Source organism: Mytilus edulis, chromosome 6, assembly GCF_963676685.1.
Source record: "Mytilus edulis chromosome 6, xbMytEdul2.2, whole genome shotgun sequence".
Classification (NCBI taxonomy): Eukaryota; Metazoa; Mollusca; class Bivalvia; order Mytilida; family Mytilidae; genus Mytilus; species Mytilus edulis.
The window spans coordinates 33717853-33730655 of record NC_092349.1 but is presented as its reverse complement, the minus strand read 5'-3'; the positions used below and the strand labels follow the sequence as shown (position 1 = coordinate 33730655).

General features: G+C 30.4%; 1 long non-coding RNA gene across 1 annotated transcript; it reads right to left on the bottom strand.

Moving 5' to 3' along the window:
- Window positions 1-1939: 1939 nt before the first annotated feature.
- LOC139527554 (uncharacterized) lies at window positions 1940-12585 on the bottom strand. Its single transcript, XR_011665378.1, has 4 exons — window positions 12422-12585; window positions 11576-11884; window positions 9364-9427; window positions 1940-2019 (listed from the first exon to the last, which is right to left on the bottom strand). It is a non-coding gene; the product is annotated as an uncharacterized lncRNA (long non-coding RNA).
- Window positions 12586-12803: the final 218 nt, after the last annotated feature.

The window sequence follows — 12803 nt, the reverse complement described above, 5'->3', positions numbered from 1 at the left end:
CGTTTATAGATCGATATTGGTCGGTCGTCATTTATAATGTTTTAATTACAGTTTTTTGTACTCTTGGACCACATCTATCATTGTCTATTGGTCTTGTGAAGTGAAATATTAGCCATAAGGGTCAATTAGGTAGAAATTATTACACCTTTAAAATCGTCAATTGCATCCATTAAACAGGATTAAAAATACCACTTCAACACGAAAGACTGCTTTATATCTCGAATGGTTTTTTTTACATATAAAGGACTTCAAACAAAAGATTTTTAAAAAAGTATTTAACTACGAATTTTTGCAGCGATAAAAAAAACTATCTGTACATGTACCTTCATATGGATAAATAAACTTATAATAGATACCAGGACTAAATTTTGTATATACGCCAGACGCGCGTTTCGTCTACAAAAGACTCATCAGTGACTCTCGAATCCAAAAAAAATTAAAAAGGCCAAATAAAGTACGATGTTGAAGAGCATTGAGGACCAAAATTCCTAAAAGTTTTGCCATATGCAGCTGAGGTAATCTATTCTTGAGGTAGAAAAGCCTTAATATTTAAAACAATTCAAAATTTTATAAACAGTTAATTTATAAATATAACCATATCAATGATAATTCATGTCAGCACAAAAAGTGGACTTTTTTCTATATCTAAATTAATATTATACGAAATTATTTAGAAAAAAAGTTATTTGCTTCAACAGCAATTTCATTTTGAAAGATATATAGTACACATTATTTATCGATGGTAGTTGATGAGCGAGTTAAATTGACGCAAATCCTCTTTGAATCCATCAATAACTAGAAGAAGTAAAATTGAAAACAAAAAGGTTTCGCTTTCACGTTGTTGTAAAACGCAATTTACATTCCGATGGATGAATAATAAGAGTAGCGAGCACACAAATAAAAAATATAAACATTTATGATTTTAATAAACTAAATATAAAACATACCCATCAAACACAAATATTGAAATAGTGTAATGTACAAATCCATATCATGTATAAGGCAGTTTTTAACTTAATGAAAGAAAAACTTAAAGAACATTGTTTATTTGTACGTTTTTTATCTTTCTTTATGTATTTGGTTGACACAAAGACTAAAAACTATTTTATTTGATAAAAAACATATGTATACATGTATATTAGTAAAAAGAAAATAATGTCTAGTGAATAAAGAAATAAAATGCAAAATAGTTGAAAGAATGCAACATTTGAGATATAAACAAGTTTTTAAATAATGTAAGACATTGTTTCATAGTTTCTTAAGTAGTAAATACTATTTGGTACAATTGAAAGTACTTTATATTTTCATATTAAAAAAGAAAATTTGTTCATTTGTCAATCCTTCCTTTCCGAATAACTAAAATCGAAATAATGATAACAATTATAGGTTACCGTACGGCCATCAATAATGAACAAAGCCCATACCGCATAATCATCTATTAAAGGCCCCGAAATGACAAATGTAAAACAATTCAAACGAAAAAACATAACGGCCTAGTTGATGTACAAAAAATTAAAAAAAAAACTAATATGTAACCACCAAAAAATGATTTACAGGCTCTTGACTTGGGACAGGCACATACATACATAATGTGGCGGTGTTAAACATGTAAGCGGGACTCAAATCTCCCTCAATCTGGGACAGGGGTGTAACAGTACAAAAATCAGTTGAAAAAGGCTTAGCTTATTATGATCAGATGGATACAAATAGAAATACATCTAATATAACAAAAACGCAGAGTGAACGTGACTGAGTACTTGTGTATCCCAACCACCAAAAGACACCAAGTAATGATCTGAAAGTATTTGCAGATACATGACAACTAGTTCAAAGCTCCTAACAACTAATAAAAAAATCATGCATCTTAGACTAATATTTTGTTACAATAAAAAAAACAGGGTAATCCAACTATCGAATCTACAACTACTTGTCGGTTTGTTAAATGTACCTTTTTCTCTTGTTATCGGTTTACTTGTGTAACTATCTTGTACCTCATGAAGTGTACGTTCTGTCGTTTGACTGCAAAACATAATTATTTGTTAAATGTGTTATACTTTTTTTAACAACGAAGTTTTTATGCGGTTTTTATGCGTTATCTGACCATTTGCTGACCGCATATTTGAAAGTCTGTTCTTGAAAAAAAAAATGTTGTGAACTTTCTTAAATATATGATCATGATAAAATTGAATGATACCATTTTCGTGGGAAACTTTCTATTTTAAGGATGTTTGCTTGTCATGTTTTGGAAATTTTGTCAGATTTTCGAAATCCTCTGGTTTTATCCATTTGAATGTCTTAAAAAATTTTGCCCATGGACCCAAATTTTTCTTTTAATAAATCTTAAACATTTATAATTATAAGCCATTTGTAAAAGTCTTATAAAATCTTATTTATTTTTTCAATAGTTTTTGAGAAATTTAACTTGTCAATGATAACGCTACGAAAATTTAAGAAAGAACATTTTCCCGCCAAATTTCCAATGGCTTATATCTCGAAAACAAGCACATTGACTTCTATTTTTTTGGCTTTTTTATTCCTCAATTAATCCCCTATCAATATATACTAGTGTTATGGAAAGCTATTTATTTTGAAACTGAGCAGCAAACTTCCTTAAATGATAATACGGACAGAAACGACGAAGTAAATAGTTATTTACCTTGAAATTCGCTTTATTAAGTTAGGATTGAAGTCTACGCCACCTTAATATGTTATGAGCAAATTAGTAATTAGTGGGGACAAACTACATTCGATCGTTTAGGCAGGTTTGTGCTAATATATTATTAACAAATCTTTTTGCATAAGTTTGTAATTCATGATATCAGCAACGAATCGTTGTAATTAGATATAAGCTAGAAAAGCAGAGTTGAGAGATACCAAAGGATATACACTCTAATAAAAGGACAACTGGTTTCAATAATTTTGTGTTGTTCATAAAATTGAGAAAGGAAATGGGGAATGTGCCAAAGCAACAACAACCCGACCATACAGCAGACATAGTATATTTCATATAAGTTACCTTTTCAGCAATCCATTATGAAGCTTAAACAATATTTTAAACAAAGATTTACAATTCGTATCAGCAGGGTACATAAAATAAATCACTGCCTGAAACATAAAACCATACACTGTTTCAGATGTCTTTTATGAAAAAACAACAGAAATACCGACCATACAAAAGGTATATATAAAAATAAATATTAAAACAAAATATCAAAAATCAACAATCTTGTCTTAAAGCATGTAAACAAAATGTAGCAGATAAAGGTAGATACAAAACAAAGAAAAAAACCTTCAAGTCGATAAATAAAATCTGATTAAAACGAAATGCCATAAAATGAGTTTTAAGCTGAGAGTTTAAGCACCATATGGCATTGTCTTAAACTGTTCGGGAGATTGTTCCAAAGAAATACCGCTGACCAAATTAACTTGTCTTTCGCCATACGTCTCCGTCTGCACTTTGGTTACGGTGAGTAAAAAGTGGAGCTTGAACGAAGATATCGATGTGGCACGTATAATTTGACTAGTTCCTGATGCCAAGCACAGTACCCATAAGTTAGTATTTTGTATTGTTGTCTGTATTGGAGGGATTACCAATTTAAGTTGGCAAGTACCGGCGTGATATGTCCATGCTAGCATGTCCTGGTGATTAGACGAGCTGCTGTACCTTTTGCAAGCTGTTCATCGATGTCTTGTTGACACCGTACCACAGAATATTCCCATCATAAAGTCTTGATGTTTCTAAACAGTTCACTGTGTTTTGCAAGCAGCTGTTGTTATAACAAACGTGTAAAGCTGTAAATGCGTCGTATATTACATAGATTGTGTTACAATATTCATTATTTGGTTTGGCGTTTAGCAATATAATCAGGGATAGGACAGCAACTACATTAGCACACGTTTAATTGTAAGAAGTTTACTTTGTTTTTCGACTTTTTTTTTTTGTATTTGTGTTTTCACATTGTTTAAGTATCTTTAACATGCTGTTTCTATTTGTAGATTGTTATGTAACAGAACATATCAAGGATTCCGCCAAACAGTTTCTTTGTGTTTATAGGGAATCAAAATATTCACCTTGGATTTGTGGCAGAGAATTTTTGTTGGTGTTTCATTGTCATGCTTGTATTCAGTAATTTATGTTGACATGCATTCAAAGTATTTTGGGCATTTGAGGTAATAAGTATCTTAATCGTAAACAAAGTGAACTAAAACGTAAATGTTTTTCATCTTTTTTGAGGATTTTATTAATTCCGTAAATCCATTACAAACAATTGATAGTTTAACTAGCTGTACTTTGAATAAATCCTCCAAATTGAATATTATCTAAAACAGTGTTAGTCACTTATATTTTATCTCAACTAATTTAATTTGTTACTTTGTTACTTAACTTGTTGGTTAAAGCAAGTTTTCTGTTTCGCAGATGATTTGTTTTATTTAAATATAAGTGCTTGTTTTCTTTTTAGTTATATGTTCAATGTATCCAACATCGAATTTATCCATAGCTCTCTAAGAAGACACAAATTTTCATTTTCAATTAATTTTTCAGTTCAATTGATCTACAAAGTGTATTTGATATGCATAATTATCAATATCAATTATACTTAGCAGTATATATTGCAGTATATATTTGCTGCAATCCTTTGAAAAAGTTAATTTCGTTATTTATTTTCGTGACGTTACACATTTTCGAATTATATGACGTACTTTCACGTTTGTTTACTGTTTTGTCCATCGCTGTGTTCTCTCGCACTTTTGTTGTTAGGTTGCCGAATCCTTACAAGAGGTGTCATGGTAACGATAATTAAATAACGGAAAAGCTGTAAGCGAATTAGCATACGGAGAGGTTATTATGCAAGTGCAGTACATTTCATAAAGCAAAGGATATTTTTTTGAAGACAGTCTATATGTGTTACGTCATAGATAGTAAAACTTGTCAATTTAGGTTCAAGATATTTAACTCTCAGGTTCTAACTATTTATCTTATCTTTAACAGTGGAGTTTTGTCATCGTCGACTCCTATTATTGAGCAAAAGTCTATCACAGTTGATAAAGACCATATAAGCGAGTCCAAGACATTACTTAGACAAAAACTTAAGCTCAAATTACGCAGCAATCAAACAAGCATATCATCTGATAACTTTTGGGAAGTTCAATAAACTAAAGGCATTAAAACAACTAATTTGAAAGAAAATGTATGCGTCAACACAAATCGGGGTGCTACCGTTTATGGTTTTGAGAAAATATTGCGGAGATTTTTTCAACAATTATACTACAATTTGGTGGAAATGATGCAAAATTGGGAGAAGAAGTATTCAAAAGCAAATACAAAAATGTTATTCAAATTGCGCGAATGAATGGTATCAGTAATATCATTATTGGAGGCTGCTTGCCAAGGTCGAAAACGAATTTGAACCATATTAACAATACATTAATTGAAATAAGTAAAGAGGAAAACTTAAAATTTATCAGCCATATGGATAACTTTGTTTTGAGAAATGGAGAAATTGTACCAGGGTTAATTAGTACTGATGGTGTTCATCTCACACCGGCTGGGACAGAGAAATTAATTGATAACATCAACAGAGTGATAAAAATTAGGAGCGCTAGTGTCAATCTGTCAAGTAGGTCTTATCAAACAAATGATGCAGATGCGTGGGAACCCTACTGCTATAATTGTGGTGAAAAAAACCACACACTTTCAAACTGCAAATTTGATAAAAGGATCAAATGTTTCTGGTGTAATGGTCTAGGACATAAAGAACCTAACTGCTGGAATAAAACTTTTATGTGAAATGATGGCAAAGAAGATCAAGCCAATGATATTTATGTACACAATAACTTCGATATACTCTATTCTATTTTATGTGATTTCTGTCAAAATGATAATTTAGATTGTATTTGTAATTTGAGGCCTTCTACAAATAATAGTAAATCTTGTACAAATGGTAATAAATATGAAAGTGAAGTATCCGTTATCAAGAATGATCAAAATGATTCAGATCAAGAGAATATACCTGCATGTAGTTATAATGTATATGGTCATTCAGAAAAGGGGATAAAATTAACATGTCATAATATACAACATATTTTACCTAAGATTGATGAAATCAGATCTAATTGTGAAAGTCTTGGAAAAAACCCAAAACCAGATATCATTGGCATGTGTGAAACGTTTTTAAATACTAAAAAATGTAAGCGGGATTTTAATGAGATTAATATCCCAGGGTATATCAATGAAAGAAAAGAAAGAGAAAATACAAAATGATATTAAATATGAAAGTATGACATTATTAGAGAATGAAAACATAGAAACTGTCTGGTTTAAGATTTTTCCAAAACACAAAGAATCATTTTTATTATATTTTGTATACAGACCACCAAATAGCCAAACCTCTTGGTATACTTATTTTGAAAATGAGGTTGTAACAGGCTTATCTATAAATGATAATATATTGCTAATGGGCGACTTTAATATTGATTTTTTGAAGCCTCTTCCTTCTAAATGATCAACTTTTATTACAACATATGGTCTTCATCAAATGGTGGTTGACCCTACTAGAGTTACTTCTACTAGTGTCACTTTAATTGATCATATTTACAGTACAAATCCTACAAGTCTTATCAATATTATAGTACCATCATACGCCCCAGGTGATCATTATCCGGTTAGCTGTACTGTAAACAAATTTGCAAAGCTTATTAAAGATAAATCAGATTCTCATTTTGAGATCAAATACAGAAACTTCAAAACATTTAATGATGAAATGTTTTTACAGGATTTGTCAAATCAACCATTCGATATAATACAGGAAATCAATGATCCAAACGAAGCAATGGACATGTGGTATTACTTACTTATCAATGTATTAGATAAACATGCACCTGCTGTTACTAGACGTGTAAAAAATAAATATCAACCTGAATGGTATACTAATGAAATTGGTAAATCAAAATTCCAAAGAGGTTATTTTCACAAAAAGAAAGACACTGAAAATTATAAAAAATATAGGAAAAAAACTAGTGAATTAATCCGTTCTGCAAAAGCAAAATATTTTATGGATGCAATAGATAACGATAAAAACTGTAAACTTCTTTGAAGGATATGAATTCAACAACAAAACAGGAAATTGGCATTTTAACACACGAAGGAAAAGTACTTATAAACAAAAATGATATTGCTAACTGCTTAAATGATCATTTTAGCACAGTAGGTGAGAAGCTTATATCAAATCCTCACAAAAGTTTTAAATCTGAGAAAATTAATAACTATGTCAATTCAAAAATAATTGATGATACTAAATTCTCATTATATACTGTCACAAATGACGAGGTTCTACAAGGTCTAAAAAATCTAGACATAACTAAATCAACTGGAACTGATGGAGTTGGACCAAGAATTTTAAAATTATCAAGGTCGATGATAGCAAGACCCCTTGCTCACATAATAAACCTTAGTTTAGGTACAGGAATATTTCCTAATATATTAAAATCTGCTAAAGTTGCTCCCATATTTAATGGAGGGGATAAAACACACATAAACAATTATAGACCCATTTCAATTTTACCAACTGTGTCCAAGTTATTTGAAAAAAACTGTCTTTAAACAACTATATTTATTCTTAACCACACACAAATTATTAATACAACAGCAGTCTGGATTTAGAGAAAAACATTCTTGTCATACAGCACTCATTAAAATAATTGATAAATGGTTAGAATATAAAACAACACGTTTAATAATTTATTGCGTCCGAAGCGTTTTTCTGGATTTACCTTCATCAGGAACGCTCAAAGCCAAACATTTGAAATCCGAAGATGTATAAGTACCGAAAGTCGTTGAAGAGCTATATGTTAAAAATACATAAAATAAATAGCCAAATTCATCTAAAGCCAACTTTGTCTGAGGGAGTTTAAACCTTAGTTTCATAATAATTTCTAAATTTATAAACGGACAATTTTAGTAAAGTTTGTTTAATCATGTCAGTACCGAAGCACTGACTACTGAGCTGATGAAACCCTCGGGGACTGATAGTCCACCAGCAGAGGTATCGACCCAGTGATGTAAAAATATAAAACAACACGTTTAATAATTTATTGCGTCCGAAGCGTTTTTCTGGATTTACCTTCATCAGGAACGCTCAAAGCCAAACCAAACATTTGAAATCCGAAGATGTATAAGTACCGAAAGTCGTTGAAGAGCTATATGTTAAAAATACCTAAAATAAATAGCCAAATTCATCTAAAGCCAACTTTGTCTGAGGGAGTTTAAACCTTAGTTTCATAATAATTTCAAAATTTATAAACGGACAAGAAGAATTGGACAATGGAAATTTTACCGCTATTCTCTTTTTAGATTTTAAGAAGGCTTTTGATACGGTAAATCACAATATACTTTTATCAAAACTCAAATTATACAAATGCGATGACCACTCTGTAAAATGGTTTTCATCGTACCTCTCTCAGAGAATGCAAAAAGTTAAGTTAGGTACCACTGAATCAGAATATAAAACTGTAACTTTTGGAGTTCCTCAAGGTTCTATACTTGGACCTTTATTGTTCCTAATTTATATAAATGACTTACCATTAACCTTATAATATACAGAATCTGATCTTTATGCTGATGATACAACTTTACATTTATCATCTAAATCTATTGTAAATTTAAATATATGTTTGAACAAAGACTTAGACAATGTTATTAAATGGTGTAAAGAAAATGATATGACGATAAATAGCAAGAAATCAAAATGTACGCTTGTTGGATCATACAGAAAACTGGTAAACTGTAATGAATGTTTATGTGTTTTATCACATGTTGACATTAGAAGAGTTGAATAAAAAAACAAGTATTATGTCTTGAACGATAATGAAAATAGAAAGTGTTCAGATCTAAAATTTTAATCTATAACAAATTAACACTGTTTCCAATGATTCGAATGATTCAGACCTCAGTCGAGTAATATTTTCAACTTGTAAAAATTAGATATAATTGCTTAATTATCAACAATATATTTATGTTTACATAAAACAAAACTCACAATTATCACACTCACTTCTGTCTGCAATTTATATATAATGTAAACAATGCCCAGTACAATCAGTATATCTTTTAAATTGCAGCTGTTCATCATGAACTTGCTATGTGCTTACACTTAATGTTTTTATCATCATTATGATCAACCGTCCAAGAAACAACCAAAATGAGATGACAAAGTACAATCACTATGTGCAGTGGTGTTCGTATAGTAGTAATAAGAATTTGTTCATCATATAAATGATTATTTATAATTTTAAAGTTAAACCTTCTTTTCTCGTTATAAGATAAAATATGAAAAATGAAAAACATGATGTACCAATAATACTTACTTAATATCAATTTCTTTACAAACAAACTTTTCATGCGAAATGTCTTTTTTGATACATTGATAGTCTGAAATAAAACATATATCAATAGTAAACACCAGTAATTTTTTTTTTTAAGTTTCAAAACTGCAGCAAAGATTTTATTTTAAATGCGATAACGGAATTGAAATAACGTTAATACATTAGTAGTTTAAAAAACAGAATATGAACAGCCTACGTCTCAGTCCTACGTAAAAAGTAAAGAGCTAGTTGATCGATTATTGCTTCAAGTCTCAGAGGAAAATGTTGCATGCATAAAACAGGACAAAACCATATAAAGAAAAAAATAAAATAACAAAAATACTGAACTCCGAGGAAAATTCAAAACGTAAAATCCCTAATCAAATGGCAAAATCAAATAATAAAACACAACAAAAGAAAGGACAACAACTGTATTCCTGACTTTGTACAGGCATTCTCAAATGTAGAAAATGGTGTATTGAACCTGGATCTAATGCGCTAAACATCCCAATTGTATGACAGTCGCCTCCATTATATCTATAATAATGCATGAACAAAACAGACATATTAAGAAATTGTCACAATAGGGATACAGCCATCAATACAACGAATACTGCAATAGAAAGGGTCTAGCAAAAAGAAGGCCAGTATGAAGTGTCCAAATATGATATGGACTTTTCTGGCAAAATGATGAGTTACATGATAGTGCAACAAAACATGTCAAGACTATTCAAGAATTTTTTTTCAATGGCATGAACCAGTCCTACACTAGACATCGAATGCAATGTCCCTCATCCTTTATAGAAAGTGATATAGACATAGTATGTATATGAAAAATACCTGATATAATATAATTTGATATTAGAACAAATGGACTTTTTGAGTTTGATTACAAGTTCTTAAAGTCACATCAATGTAAATACATGTGAATTGAACCTAGCAATATCATCCCCTGGTAAAATCATTTAATATGTACAGAACAGTTTGTTTTCGAACATAGTATAGGGAATATACGGGAAAATGCTAAGAATAATACATCATTGAATGAAAAAGAAAAAACCTTTGGCACAAAACCTTAATGTATATTTGTAGACGAAACGCGCGTCTTGCATATATACAAAATTTAGTCCTGGTATCTATGATGAGTTTATTTGAAAGCCATTCAAAAACATCAGCACAGACATGCATATGTCTTCATTCTTCCAATTTCTCCTGTCTGCAGTATTTATAACACACCATATTCGGAATATTTCTTCATTGGTAGTTAAAATACTAACTATTACTGTACAAAGCATCATTTCTGTACTATATTTACTTAATGAAACAATATTTTCTACATCGGTGGAAAGTTTCATGGTGCAAGTCCGAATGAGCGGTGTGTAGGCAACCGAAATAATTTAGGTGTGTTGGTCTAAACTTTTTACAAAATAACGATATAATTTAAAAGATATGCGGGAGTATTAGAGATATTTAGTGAGAGAGAATGGATGTCTCTATAGTAACAATGTAATGTAATGAAAGTGTATTTATGTGAACTTGTACATAACAAATATGTATATACGAACATCCAGATTAATTTTATCCCTACACAAAGACTCATTTATCATGGTAATTCAACTTGATTTGAAATTTTGATATGTTGTTCTTGTTAATCTGATAATGAATTTACTACTCATAAGACACACAAGAACTTGTTATTAATATGATATCAGAATGTTGTAAAAACGTTGCTCGAATGCACATTTTGTCCACAATGTTAGGACTTGACCAGCTGATAACTGTACTGCTAACACGGTCACGGAATTCCAACTTAAGTACCTCTTAAAATATTTGTGTTCGATATTTTAAACTTAACTACAAGTTTTTCTATTTTTGCTACATTAAAAACCTACGGAGATTTGTTTTGTGCGGATGGATCTGAATTTAATTGAAACCTTAGTAATAGTAAATGCCTTTGCAACCGACATTTTAATAAGATCTTGTAAGTATACCTTCAAATCAGAGAAATAAGTTATTATTTTGTTTTTCAGAAACATATTATCTATATAACACCAGTTTAATTTGTTTGAATCCTGAAGCATTGATCTGTAACTTTTTTTGTATATTTAATTCTTATTAAAATTCCGATCTTAATCATCTTTATCTCAACTCAAATACCTAATGTACATCTGTTAAATGCATTCATTACGACTTAACTAGTATATAAAAGACAAACCTGGCGACAAAATTTCTCCTTCACTACAGGGTTTTATGACGCACGAACAATCTTCCTTTCTTGGTTCACATGAACATATGTTTTTCCTTTTTGTCGAAATAAAGTGAAAACTTTTTGTGTAGTCACAACTACATTTTCTGTCATTTTTTGTAGTTCCATTAGTATAAACAATTTGCCCTTCCTCACTGCAAAATGATTTCCTATAAATACAGTCGCTCCCTTGAGATGATGAAAAAGGAAACGGTTGCAATCGGTCTGGTGAGCAAGGTTTTGTATCAAAGTTTCCACTATTTACCACTGTTTTGTCTCCTGAAATGTAAAAATGTATTTACAAATCTAACACCTTCCTGTTGATGTTGCAAGTTGTCGAAATTCATAACATGTGATGAAAATATCATTGCTGCTATTTACTAGCAATGAAAGTGGAACACTTTTAGTAATATTTTACATTTAACAATGTGATGATCTGCATGTCACTAATAGGTATAGCCATAGCTTCATTAATTCCTTTTCTGGTAAAACAGTAAACGTTCACAAAAACATGCATAGAAATATAAATTTCTAAATATTATACTGGATATCATTTATCGAGAAGTTTCCCTTTAGAATGTTTTACAGAATAAAAACAGAATTGCAACAAATGATTCCCTTATTATTTACAATGCATCACCCATATTTCTAAACTATTGTTTTGTAGTCACTTAGACCGTTTTTATTTTTAAAAGCATCTTTGAGACGAAAAGTTAATTTGAAAGCGTAAAATTTTATTCCTAGTATCTATGATGAGTTTATTATACACATTTCGTAAATTGCACTATTGAAATAAATGGAACTTATTTCACTTACCGGGTGGATCGGTTCTGGGTCCACTACAGCTTTCTGAATATATGTTGTTAATAGAATCGAACAAACAAGTGTATTTTTCCACAGATAGACATATCGATTGAGCTCTCAAATACCAAAGTTGTCCCGATGGACATTTTGCATTGTAATATGCATGAATTATAAAGCAATTCTGAAAAAAATTGAATAAAAATAATACTAACATGTTAAATTTCTTTTGTTGATAACAAAAGTTGTCATGTCAAGGTGTTTTGAAATTCCAGTTTTTATGCAGCGCAGGTATGGAAGATGCAGGGGAAAAAATGAAAAGGAAACATTACAAGCAAACGGTCATTTGCATGTTCATCGCATAAATATTTTTTTCTGAATTTGCTACAAATACATG